The sequence below is a fragment of the Oncorhynchus mykiss genome, chromosome 30, assembly GCF_013265735.2.
Source record: "Oncorhynchus mykiss isolate Arlee chromosome 30, USDA_OmykA_1.1, whole genome shotgun sequence".
NCBI classification, from domain to species: domain Eukaryota; kingdom Metazoa; phylum Chordata; class Actinopteri; order Salmoniformes; family Salmonidae; genus Oncorhynchus; species Oncorhynchus mykiss.
In genome coordinates, this window is record NC_050570.1 from 37919064 (window position 1) to 37933126 (window position 14063).

At 43.2% G+C, this 14063-nt stretch overlaps 1 long non-coding RNA gene across 1 annotated transcript in view; it reads right to left on the reverse strand.

Annotated features, from left to right (window-relative positions):
- Window positions 1-4782: 4782 nt before the first annotated feature.
- The window catches only part of LOC118945821, an 87986-nt gene continuing 78705 nt past the window's right edge, over window positions 4783-14063 (reverse strand). The window contains exon 3 of the long non-coding RNA XR_005040981.1: window positions 4783-5003. This is a non-coding gene — a long non-coding RNA (uncharacterized LOC118945821). The remainder of the gene's footprint in view (window positions 5004-14063) is intronic.

Below are 14063 nucleotides of genomic sequence, written 5' to 3' on the forward strand. Positions count from 1 at the left end.
TGTTAACAGAGCATATGTGTCATCAAAGTGTAATTTTAGTGTAATCTTGATTAGAGCTTCATCGGCATCATTTGCATTACCACCATCCTCTTTCTCCTCATCCTCGCCATTATTATCATCTCAGTGACACTCCATCCTGTCTCTAACATGCCTAACAGGCATCCTCCTGAGAGGAAGTCTGTCTGACTTCCATAGCTCTCCTCCTCCTTTCCATCACCCTCCTCTCCTATCTAAGCACTTCCAGGTTAGAGGTCAGGTGGAAGGAGTCTGTCAACAGCTTTATTAAACATCAGATCAGAGAGGACACTCGCGCACGCACGCACACACACACACACACACACACACACACACACACACATACACAGGCAGGCTGACACGCACACAGGAAATTAAGAGGAGAAACAATCTTAGAAACAACCTCAGATGACGTTGCTAGATGACTAAACAGACAGACACAAACACGCACAGGGTCGCACACACACACACACATTCAAAAGGAGGGCAAAGTCCAATTTTCTTTGCCATGGATTACAGGCACCCACCTAGACCAAAGCGGATTAAATGGTATTGGAATGGGCAGTGGTATGTGACATTATACTGCTGCAGCACAAACAAAGGTAATCCAGTACAGACATATATTCATGTCATTGGTGTCACATTGGTGCCAAAACCCAATCAAATGGTGAATGGCATCAGGGGAGGCAGTACTTACAAGGAGACAAAACACAAAGAAAACTGCTCCTCAGAGGGATTGCACTGGAGTTGGACTGACACGCACGAACATGCACACGCACACACACACAGTACTCCTTAGTGAGCCACAAACACACCAGTCATCCACTAACAGTTGACCTATTAAGGCCTGCTTGAATCCAACCTGAGAATACACTCTCCCCTACACACACACACACACACACACACACACACACACACACACACACTCTCTCTCTCTTTCTCTCGATCGAGCACTCGCGTCCTCTAACAGTCCAAAAATCAATGCTAGATGGACCCTGTTCTCCAATGCAATTGTGTCACGACAGCAAGAAAAATAATTGTTTCCCAAAATAACTGCCTCCCAGCCTTTCTCCTCCCTCCCCGCCTCTCCCCTCACCTACCAGCCTCTCTCCCCCCTCCCCGCCTCTCCCCTCACCTACCAGCCTCTCTCCCCCCTCCCCGCCTCTCCCCTCACCTACCAGCCTCTCTCCTCCTGGGAAAAAAAGTGATAAAAGGTGCAATACAAGAACAACACCATGAGAGGGTAGAACGGGGAGGGGCTGGGGAATATTCATGTAAGAATGACGTCACACCCAACCCCATCACCCCATATTGAACAATTAATGGCGGTCCTGGGTCGGGGGGGGGGGGTGCGTAAAAGCAGAAAAGAGGACACAGGTGTTAAATGCCATGGTTCAGAATGTCACCGCGGTAAGGGATCCCAGTACAGAGCACTTTCAAACACACACAGCAGTGGGTCTCTCCACAAGAACACTTACTCACACACAATTAGACACACAACATGCACACACAGCATCTTAGTAGAGAAAACACACCCCCCCCCCCCCCCCCCCAACGCCCTTGCACACATTGGGTATATGGGTAGAGGCTACAGTAACACGGCATCTCTTAGTTAAACCAGGTCAACAGAATCTAGGCACAGCATCTTTCTAAGATAACAGCCTTCAGCAAAGTACTAGTCCTACTCGCAGTCAACCACTCACAGGCTCACAAACACACCAGCTATACTGGTTAAAGATTTTCCAGAGGAAGCTTTGAAACCAATAGCAGTAGGTTCAGACATATTGGCAGATAACAAACATATTGTGGGATTACCTAATGAGCACACCCAATCCAAATGGGGCAGAAATGTCAGCGTGCCGTCTAGTTAATATTAAACAGATTTGCCCTTTGAATGTTTTTAATATGTTGCTTTGGTTTGAACAAACTACGCAAGTCAATGATGTAAGAAGCCCTCATGAGCAACGGTATTGCACAGGAAGGTGCTTTCTTACCCGTTTGACTTTGTTCAATAGAAATTAACAGCATATTTGAACGCAGGAGACAATGGAGAGAAAAATTGAATGTGACATCGCCCTCTTCTGTCAGAACATGGAAACACAAGCTTTCGCCAATTCACCCTTTCAACATGTATGTTGATTGGCTAGATGTCCTTCCCGGCGGTGACAGGCTGATGATGCTGACAGTTCCTGCTTCGATCCAGTCTCTCACCCCCTGGTGGGCCTGTGTTTCTCCCACACACACAGACACACAGCGTTCACAGGAAGGTTGTTATGGTAAAGAGAGTCTGAGCTGACAGTCAGTCCTCCCAGGCAGTGATAACCCTGTGACTCTGCGGGCTCTCTACGTCAGACAGCCACTCCAGTGGTCCGTTAGGCCAAAGGTCAACAACACTACCCCCGTTCTATGCACCCAAGGGGCTGTCACATACACACTGTCTATACAGACATAGCACACAACGCAGAGGAAACCTATAGATTATAATAAAGCACATCCATTTAACACAAGTAGACCGTATTGATCCTCCCTCTTTCTTGCAGGCAAACACACAGGCATGCACAAACACACAGACTCAGACACAGATACACAGGCATACAGGCATAACAGACACACACTTAATTTGAGCCAGATCCGGCCAGCACAGGTTCTGGCACCTCTCAGTTTTGGACTGTTTCGTTCTGGAACCCATTTGCCAGGATCCGGGTACCTCTCGTGTCATGATAAATCATTTTTTACTGTTTGCAATGTCTGAATTCTAATAAAAGCAATCAGAGTTAATTCAAGTTGAATCCTCTGTAATTCTCCTGGCTTCCCCACTTTGAAAAAAAGTTGTGTGAAAACGTGCCTGATATTCTAAGAATATATTTGTGTTGGGGCGGCCCGGGTTTATGGTTTCCGCAACATTACAGCCTATATAGACCAACGCTTGGACATTGCTGTGGTGAGAGAGAGAAGAGCGTCTGTATCTCTCTGAGATACACTTTCTATGATCTTTCTCTCGCTCTGCTCTGATAGACATGAGCCTGCAACTCCAGCGATGCACTTCAACACTTATTTCATTATAGAATCATAGCCACCGGAAGGGCGCTGGAGGTGCTGCAGCACCTCTGATGAATTGAAATACATTTGTCAAAGTTATAGAATCACTGCTGTCTGTTCAGAATGAAACGAAATATACTGAACAAAAATATAAGCATGGCAATTGCACGCTCCCTTGAAACTTGAGACATCTGTGGCATCGTGTTGTGTGACAAAACTGCACATTTTAGAGTGGCCTTTCCTTGTCCCCAGCACAAGGTGCACCTGTGTAATGATCATGCTGTGTAATCAGCTTCTTGATATGTCACACCTGTCAGGTGGACTATCTTGGCAAAGGAGAAAAGCTCACTAACAGGAATGTAAACAAATTTGTGCCCAGAATTCGAGCGAAATAAGCTTTTTGTGCGTATGGGACCAGGACCTCACATCTTTATATTTTTGTTCAGTACAATTCCGAATACTACACCAGGAGAAGGCCTATAATATGGAGGATCAATAGCTTATAACAAAAATAGCATATAGTTATGAACGTGCTGCAAATCTGTCAGCAAACAGCATGTAGCCAAAACAGGCCTTTTGCTATATTTCAAATACAATCACGAGAAAACACAGGTTGGAAAACAAATAAACCCTGCTGACAATAGAAGACCAATCTGCCTATAGGCTAACAAGTGAATTAACTTCCAAATAGGCCTATTGACCGAACAGCATTGTTTTACAAGAGAGAGATAAGCTTTTGACACGAGCGCATCGGCCATCGCCAGTGAGTGAGTTGCTCGTCCTTGTCGGAGTCAGCGAAACTCATATTGTACAAAATGTGTGTCTCCACACACCTAGGCCTAAGCTATTGACCGATTCAACACCAGGCCATTTTTGTTGATCTCAAGATTCTCAGTTTGTCAAAGTAGCCTATCATTTCCATCATTTATGAAATATCAAAACAACGACTCTGCTGAAGTCTCCAGTCATTTAAAATGATGTATAATTGTATGAAATGGGTTTATAAAGGCCACATTCTTCCCAGAAGATAGACTACAAAAATAATTATCCCTCGTGTGTAACGTCAGCAAGTGCCTCTACTCTACTGCTCTACGCCAGAATGCAAAAGCGCCGATAATGCACACAATGCTTTATTATAAAGTTCCGGTATCTCAAGAGCCCCTCAGGTCACCCCTCTATCGGGCTCACTTCTTGTTCCGGCACCTCCCATTTACAAATTAAGCACTGCACACACGCACACACACCGACCAACTTCCATTAGCACAGCCTGTGCAGCTATTTGAAGTCTAAAGAGCCTCTCCTAGGGACTACAGTGGGAACAAATCTCAGCAGGATCCCATAGAGAATAGTCCATCCAGCCTTCACTTCCGTGGTCTCAATGGGGTTCACACTTCAATAGCTTTCACAGCAGATAGCCCACAGTTATGGTAATTCTCTAAGGGCTGGAGACTGGCAGCAAAAGTACAGTAATCCTCAGAGGCTCCATCCACTTATTATATAAGTAGATACGTAACGTAATTGGGCCAGAAGGAGCCATAATAGGTATATCAGTGGGCAATTCCAGTGTAAGAAATGGTGATGATGGGAGTTATTATATGAAATGGTACAGTCAGTCTTTTTGGGGTTCTAATCGATCTATATTATCAGCAGAGGAGTTAAGTCTGGAATATAATGGAGAAAAGTTGAGTGTGTATGTGCCTGCATATGTGTGTGTGTACTCACCACTCCGGGTCAACCGGCGTAATGTCGATGCGGGGTGGGATGCAGAAGGGGAGGGAGGTGGGCCGGACCACCCAGTCATTGTCAGGGGTTCGCGACCTCTCGGCCTGTCGCCACGACAACGGGGGCAGCTGCAGGTTCCCGGAGAAACGCCTGCATCCCCGGCGTAGGTCGACGCCCAGCGTGCAGGAATACTCACTGAAAACACAGTCTGTGGGCTTTTTATTGTCCTACAGAGAGAGAGAGGGGGGTAGAGGAGTGGAGAGAGAGAGAGATATGAGAGAAAGATGAAGAAGAGAGAGAAATAAATAAATAGCTGGATTATAAGAAAAACAAATACTTTTGATAAATACAAGATGAGCATGGAATGACATCATATTGATGATACTGTCTGTCCTGCACACTCAGAGCATCTTTCAACCTGACTACTTTGGCCACTAAGTGGCACCAAAGTCGTTGTTTTCAATGGCAGCTGATTTCAGCTTGAACAACAGAGAGATGCAGCCTGATGTTATTGGACAGAATTACTCTCTTCTTTTTGAGTTCATGATGGATCAGACCACAGCAGCACCCCCCCCCCCCCCCCCCCCTCATCACTTCACTTGCTCCAAAACTTGCTCCGTCTGGCATGTACCACTGAGTGTGTCTAATGTAGAGATTCCACTGAGTCCCTTAGTTCCTCCAAGCGAATGGCCTCACAGTTTTTCTCAATTGGCTTGGCAAAATATGGGAAACAACGTTCCATACTCTCAAAACCATTAACACATCTGATAAGATACATAGCTCAAATCAACATTTATATAGTGTTAGGTACTGAAAATATGAATTATACTTATTCATGTCACTGAGGGAGAGAGGGGAATGTATAACGTGTACATTCTGTCCGGATATGTTATTGTTAGCCATCAGGGATCCTGTGGGAGGGAAAAAGACACAGTCTGGTACGAGTCAACATGACAGCCGTGAGTTGGGGAGGAGTGAGCACTGGGGCAGAGGTCAGGTCAGATGAAGTGAGGAAGAACTTGGTTGGAGCTTTCATAGTGTCCGTCAATTTCTTACTCTGATATTTAGAACCTAACGCCGGCACCAGAAACAAGTTAAGCACAGTTCTTACACATGTTATCACTCATTCTGACATCTTGGGTAGATGAGTCGTAGGCTGAACCAATAATAGGATACAGACCTAGAAAGCCTGAGCTTATTCAGTAGTCCCATTGTGTTACGACCGGTCATAGCTTTAAAGAGGGAGTCCCGAGCAGTATAGTTCCTGTGGAGGGTAGGTCTTGGAGGTAAAGGGTAAGTCCCGAGCAGTATAGTTCCTGTGGAGGGTAGGTCTTGGAGGTAAAGGGTAAGTCCCAAGCAGGATAGTTCCAGATGGAGGGTAAATCTCTTAGAGAGAGGGTAAATCCTGAACAGGGTGGTCCTGTGGAGGGTAAATCCATGGCGTACTGGTTTATCAGCCAGACCTGTAAGGGGGGTGAAAGTCTCAGCTGCAGTGGCCATGAGGCAGCATAGTGTGTGTGTGTGGATGGATAAAGTGTCATGCTTGTGCACTAGGATAAATGGTCGCCTGTAAATTCTGAAGGAGAGCCATATTCAGGGTTAAAAGAAAATCAATAAGATATTCGAAACACTGTTTGATTTGGGCGTAATAGCAGTAGCAATAAAGAGAGGTTGGTTTTATACCCTGTTGGGGCGGGGAACCATGACAGATTATGTGGAAATAGGAAAACAAGTGTGAATCATTTTGGTAATGTGTGTTATCAACAACTGTGATATTCGAAGCATAACACTGGAATAAGACATTAGGTCCGTATTCTCCAGTAATACATTTGCAGACGCTATAATATTGGTTCTAAAACAAGGTATTAAGTGCCGTGACCAATTTAATAGGCACAAATACCACAAAACTATTCTCCGGGGAAGTGTGTAGCGCTCCCTTTGGGAAATAGTTAATAAAAGCTGTGTATTAAGAGTCGGGAGTAAAGAAGATCTAAACACCCTGGACACTGTCGGGAGAGGTTTCAGAATAATAACTATTGAAATGGCGACAGAAGGCCCAGATTCTTCCTGTAAAGCGGGGCTAGAGGAAGAGAAGATTAATAAAGCTATGGAGGCGCTGAAAGAGGCGCACAAGCGTTCTACCAATTCACCTCGGATATGGGAAAAATTGAGCAAACTGGATCAAATAGGGCAGCATTTCCCTGCTGATGGATAATTCCAATCAAATAAAAACTCAGAGATGCTGTTGTGGTCTGGCACCATGACATCAATGAGAAATGGCAAGCTCAACATACACGCGTTTTGGTGTCGGCAGTTTATCAACAGAAGAGTATAACCGACAAAAAAACTAAATGCAGATGTAGATGTACTCAGCTGCAAAAAGACTGGGTATGTGAGCACATTGATAGAATGTGTTAATACGGTTAACACGGCCACAGTGAAAGTCACTAACAGTGGTTTCAATGGCCAAGGTAAGACAAAGAAATGTAGTGGGAAAAAACGTCAAAGAGTAGGGCGATCTCTGTTTAAGATGTGGGGCCGTTGGTCATTGGAAGAATGAGTGTGGGGTGGGAATGGAGCCTGCTGCATTCGGAGGAAATGCTGCCATACAAGCGATTGCAAGTTTTTCAGAAGAGCAGCAACAAAATCCTCTTGAATGCAGCGGGACAGGAAAATGTTACATAGCAGTGTATGGCCTTGGTCCGATCGATAGTGGTTCATAGAGATTACAGTGTTTATGTGAAGTGAGACGTAGGAGCACACGTCTCAAGCAACTTTTTAATACAGTAGATGACAGGGATCAAATATCGCAGGTTCCTTATGATGAGAAAGTGGCTGAATTTGCCACAGGAAAATGTATTTTGGATTGAAGAATCCAAGCGAAATGCCAGGGGGTTGGGTTCTAAAGAGGTAAGAAATTAAAAATGATATGGCCATACATTCTTGGCAAACTCAGAAAACCTTGGGGGGTTTTAATCTCGTGAGACATTTGATGTCGTGTTATTATGATATAGATTTATAGAATGGACAAAAGGGAGGAGGGGTCACGAGAAATTAGCATTGGGGTTACCAAACTTAAAATTAACTTTCCATATTTTTTTTCATGAACATAAAAATAATTGTGGTGTGGTGGTTATGGAGAATCATGGGGAAAAGAGACCAGTGAATCGTTAGACTCGGTGGCGAGATAATGTTGCCGTGTCTAAGGGTAGTACATGCCAAATAAAGGACACCTACACGATGGTGTGGATTAAAACAAACGGTTAATGATTGGAGTGAGGACAGTGGATTTACCATTATCATGTTTGGTTTATAATTACATATTTTGGATGGCTGATTAAGATGTAGCATAGTTCATGCTAACGAAATGTATACTTTCTTTTCCAGAAGAGGAAGGGTTTCATTAACTCCCTTTGGAATGTTTCCCAAGACTGTGGTTTTGGGGAGAGCAGTTAGTGATAGGGTTGCAAAGGGTTGGAAACTTTCTGGGAAATTTCCTGAATTTTTCCCAAAAGTTTCCATTGGATGTTAAGCCCGGGAATTTGGGGATTTTTACTTAAATTCATCAAAAACGTTAGCTTATAACAGTGAACCTTTTTTTGTGGGATACACATAAGGCAATTCTAGGTCTTGTGGCATATTTTGGCTAAACTATCCCCAATTCAATGTAATTGCAACCCTCTGCATGCACAGTGCATTCTTCCATCACATGTACAGCTGATTCTCAAGATCTTGCACACTAATGCAATGTTATTGAGCCCACACTACAACACGGTCTGAGCCAAGGACTACAAGCTTTCTGGTAAGTTTTGATTACAATACGGAGTGGGGTGAATACATTCTATATGACATACATTATTTTGTTGTTAACTAGTAAATAGTAGCCTAAAGCAAAGTGTGTTTAAATCATTTCTAACTTATTAAACATTTCTACTAGTTAGTTTTTGCTACCATGTGGGTTATAGCTTGCTTGACCCTGCTAACTGAGGAGTGTTAATTCACCTGTTTCCATACATGTTTAATTTTAAAACATGTATCTTACAAAGGAGTTGTTAAATCTAACTGCTTAACTATTCATCTGAACATGGAATTGTATTTGTTGCTTTATTTACAATTTTTTTCCTAATCTTTACAGGAAAATGCCACAGGCCCTATCTGATGTGTGGAGACATTTCACTGCAGCTAATGTAGAAGGAAAAGCAGTGTACATTTGCAAATACTGTACCAAATCATATGTGAAGAATGCAACAAAGATGCAGAATTATCTGGCCAAGTGCATAAAGTTCCCTCAGCGCTAACAACAAGCAACCTCAAAAAACAAAAATCCCTCTACTTATATTCGAGGTGAAATTATGAATAAGACACCTTATCAATTGCAACAGCTCATGGTCCTCCTGGAATAAGATTTTCTTTGACTCAGAGGAGGAATGTAGTCAGAGAAATACTGATGAATGTCTTGCTTGAGCTGTGTATGCAACTTGTTCACCTCCGATGCTCACAGGCAATATGTATTGGAAGAGATTTCTGAATGTTCTTCTCCCAGCATACACCCCTCCAACCAGACACGCTTTATCTACTCATTTGCTGGATGCAGAGTTAAACAGAGTTCAAGTGAAGTTCAAGCAAATCATAGAGAAAGCAGACTATTGCAATAATCTCTGATGTGTGGTCGAATGTTTGTGGAAAAGGAATAATTAACTACATAATCTCCACCCCTCAACCAGTAGTCTACAACAGCACAGCCACACCGGTCTCTACATTGCAGATGAACTGAAGGCAGTCATCAATGACCTTGGACCACAGAAGGTATTTGCACTGGTGACATACAAAAATGAAGGCTGCTTGGTCTAAAGTGGAGGAGTCATGCATTGAATCTACTCCTCAAGGACATCATGGCACTGATGTCCTTGGATACAATCTACAAGAGAGCCAAGGAAATGGTTAGGTATGTGAAGGGTCATCAAGTTATAGCAGCAATCTTCCTCACCAAGAAAAGTGAGAAGAATAAGAGCACCACATTGCAGCTGCCCAGCAACACCCGTTGGGGTAGTGTTGTCATCATGTTTGACAGTCTCCTGGAGGGGAAGGAGTCTCTCCAAGAAATGGCCATATCACGGTCTGACGATATGGGCAGCCCCATCAACAGGATCCTCCCAGATTATGTATTTTGGGAGAGAGCGGTAAAGCAGCCTGAAACCTATAGCAATAGCCATTGCACGGATTGAGGGAGACAATGTCATTATGTCTGATGTTCAGAGGTAAGAGAAGAAATCCGTACTGCCCTGCCCACTTCACTGTTGCTCCAAGCAGAAGAATCTGCAGTTCTGAAATACATCAAAAAGCGTGAAGACTTCTGCCAGAAACTCATACACGTCGCAGTATACATGTTGGACCCCAAGTATGCTGGCAAGAGCATCTTGTATGGTGTAGAGATCAACAAGGCCTATGGTGTCATCACTACCGTGTCTCGCCACCTTGGCCTGGATGAGGGCAAGGTTCTTGTCAGTCTGGCAAAGTACACTTCCAAGCAAGGGCTTTGGGATGTAGATGCAATATAGCAGTCGTGCCAATATATCTCATCAGCCACCTGGTGGAAGGTACTTGGTGGATCTGAGGATCTTTCCCCTCTTGCCTCCATCATCCGCCAAATCCCACCAACATCAGCCGCCTCAGAGCGCAACTGGTCCTTGTTTGGGAACACACACACTAAAGCACGCAACAGCCAGACCAATACAAGGGTTGAACAATTGGTGGTCATCATGGCAAATTTGAGGCTTTTTTAGCATGACAACTAGCCATACTCAGCAAGGTTGGAAAGTGACAGTGAAGATGAGGCCTCAGAGTCTGATGTTCAAGAGGTGGACATTGAGGAAGTCAAGGGAGAAGACATGAGAGGAAGACAACCAAAGCTTTAGTTTCTAGAATCATTTTGTTGTATGTTGAAAACATTTTTGGGAGATGCGATGGATCATTGGGGATCATTCAATATTCCCTTTCTTTTGTGGTTCAGTGTAATCATCCCATGTGGAGAGTCTTAAAACTTCTTCAGGATAGGGTCTATTTTTCTCCATTTCCGCCTGCCCAAAGTAAACTGCCTGTTGCTCAGGCGCTGATTATGGATATGCATATAATTGGTACCATTGGAAAGAAAACACCCTGAAGTTTGTAGAACTGTTAAAGTAATGTAGGAGACTATAACACCATAGATATGGTACGAGGAAATCCAAAGAAAACCAACCGGAATTGTTTTTTTGAAAGAGCCCATGCTCTTACAATGGAATGTATAGGTAAAAAAAATAATCTAGCTCCCAGTATGCAATTCCTATGGCTTCCACTGGATGTCAGTAGTCTTTGTTCAAGGTTTCAGGCTTGTTTCTTCCCAAACGAGGAAGAATAATGAGTTTTGATACAGGGACACAGACTTAGAAATCAGTGTAAGTGCGCGATGAAGAGGACACGCACCTGCTATTATCGTTTTCCTATTGAACATACTTCTTTCCGTATGTAATATTATAGTTTAATTTCATTTTAGGGTATCTGAGGATGGAATAAAAACATATTTTGGCTTGTTTTAACAAAGTTTAGCGGTAGCTTTTTGGAATCCTTTCTTTGCATGTTGAACGAGTGGATTACTCAAATCGATGGCGCTAACTAAACTGACTTTTGGGGATATAAAGAATGATTTTATCTAACAAAACATGTTGTAGCTGGGACCCTTTGGATGACAAATCAGAGGTAGATTTTTAAAAGTAAGTCAATACTTTGGGACATTATCAAGGGCTATCAAATGTGACAGGCAAGAGTTACATATGTGTCGTTGGGAAGATGAACTGTAACGCTATCTGAAGAAGAACCAATGAAGGCACGCTAGAAGGATAAGTGCCAGGATCAGGGGGGGTGGGGGGTGGGGTCAACAGTGCCCGTAATTGTTTATTTGGGTTGTCAGGTTTATTGACGAGGTTTGCACACTGAGAAATGTATAGTAATTAGACTAAGAATGCATTGGGATACCGATCTGTCACTACCATGCCACTCGCGACAGGAAAACAGGGACAAATGGGGGTTGTAATGATGAAGAGTTATTACCGGTAATACCTGGTACCGTTTATAAATGTACATTCTAACCGCGAGGGGCTTGAATTGGACTGATAGACTCAAAGTAAAGCACTAAGAACCGTCCTTCTAAATTTGGGTAAGATCATTTAAAAAATGTTTTAATTATGAGAGCGCTACTCTCAAACTGTGAGGGTGGGTGCACTGTTCCAATTTATTGGGTCTAGGGAGAGTTTTTCTCCCATGAAACCTTATCTTGAAGTGTCCTCCGAGAGGGAGGTTATTAGAGAACTCACTAGATGATAGCTTGAGTCAACCATGAAGGTTTTTTTTGTGTTACCATGTCATCAGGATTTTTATGTTAAATCGCATCACTACATATAGATTGCTGGATTATACGGTACACTTAATTGCATTCAAGGCTCATAGTCTGTGACTTGCGTTAACACCCAAGGATGAAAATTAAGGAGACGGGCATGGAGAATAGCATCACATGGGCATAGAACGGAACGGATGGACTGTTCTTCCCCCAGTCTTAGTCGCATCAAGGGTGGTGTGAAATTATTAAACATGTTTTTTTTCTCTTCCCTGTTCAAGTCAATCTGTTTTTAGGTGTAGTGGAACATAAGGGTAATCATTGTTCCAGAGGAGAGATTGATGTATATTGACTAATTGATTTGAATATGTTTTAGTATGTTTATAACTGTAGAAGTGCATTAGGAGCACTGACTATTGTGTTATGGGTTAGATGGAATGAAATATGTGTAAATGTATTTGTAGCAGGAGGCGAGGCACACACGAGGCCTGTGTTTGAGACAGAATGTTTACATAAGGGTGTAAGCAGAAGGCAATGTGAATTGGGGGAGATCTGTGGGGCTCATAAATTAAGGTCGGGGTGATAGTCTCTGGGGATTATACCACTCTATGTATATTGTTACAGGAGATAGCTCATAGGAGAGGGAGGCCATCTAACTGTGCACAATATAGAGACTATTATGAAGTTAAATAGAACGTTACAAATACCCAGATCGTGGTGAGAGTAGCAGAGACAGTGTTAGCATTTCAGACACTATTGTCAAATTTCAAGGAACCCTTAACTCAGAGTTTTGTTAGGTTGGATATTTTTCCAACACCATTAATCTCTTCCCCATTTCTAACAGCCAGCAAACACTTGAATGATTCCATGCAGTAGTTATTCTCACAGCAGTTGCTGTAGGGACAGTAACTGGAGGCTATAGAAACAGCATGGAATTGGACTACGGTGCAAATGGGGGATTTTGAGGTATGCGTCATGGGCAGTGTCAATAGTAGCAGGGGTTACTTTAGGACAGTGTTTCCCAAACTTTTTATTGTCCCGTAACCCTTCAAACATGGTCATGTTTCGTTTTTTAAAATGTCTGCGCAAGAGTGAAAGTTTCTGCGAGAGAGTAACGGTTAATGTGATTGGATGTTAATTATTTGACTAGGCTACCTGTATTTGACATTGTGTTGTTATTTCGCTGAACACTAGATGGTTTAATTTGATTTTTGGCAGTGAAATGAGGCTACTCAGGTGAGAGAGAAAAATCTCACCCAAATGTATAGCCCCGTTGGAAAATATAAATGGACTGTTTTAAAATGTGAAGAATATTTATTTAATTTTTTAAAATGTGAATCACATTTTTATTTGGCGTACCCCCAACGGCATTGCGCATATGTACCCCAGTTTGGGAATACCTGCTTTAGTAGCATTGTTGGGATATCATTTTATGAGGACTCATACCCCATGAAGTGGTAAGACTGATGGGAGTATCGGGTGCTGTTATTCACAGGTCACAAATTAGTGATCTGGCCATAATGGGAGAGTCTATGTTGTCCTGTTGTCAGGAAAGGACCCATGCGTTGCAGTGTGTATATTCCCAGGTGAAATGAGCAGAAGATAACCAAAAGCACAGGGTGAATTCTGGAGATTGAGTGTACATCAAGATACACCAGGCTCGGGTGTTGGGACAGAATGGTCTGGTCCACACACAGTACTCCTTGCAGCACCTGCAGTGGTAAAGATCGTCATGTCTTTCCTCGGTAGGTTCACAATTCTCACGTGAAGTGAGATCCAGCTGCATAATGGGTGAGCTTGAAGACGCCATGACAGAGGAAGTGGAGCTAAAGAGAGAGAGAAAGACTAGATTCCACTGTAGACATGCAGATGGGTTGGGTCTGGGAGCTACTTTGGACGTCATAGTTGGATTGGGTTA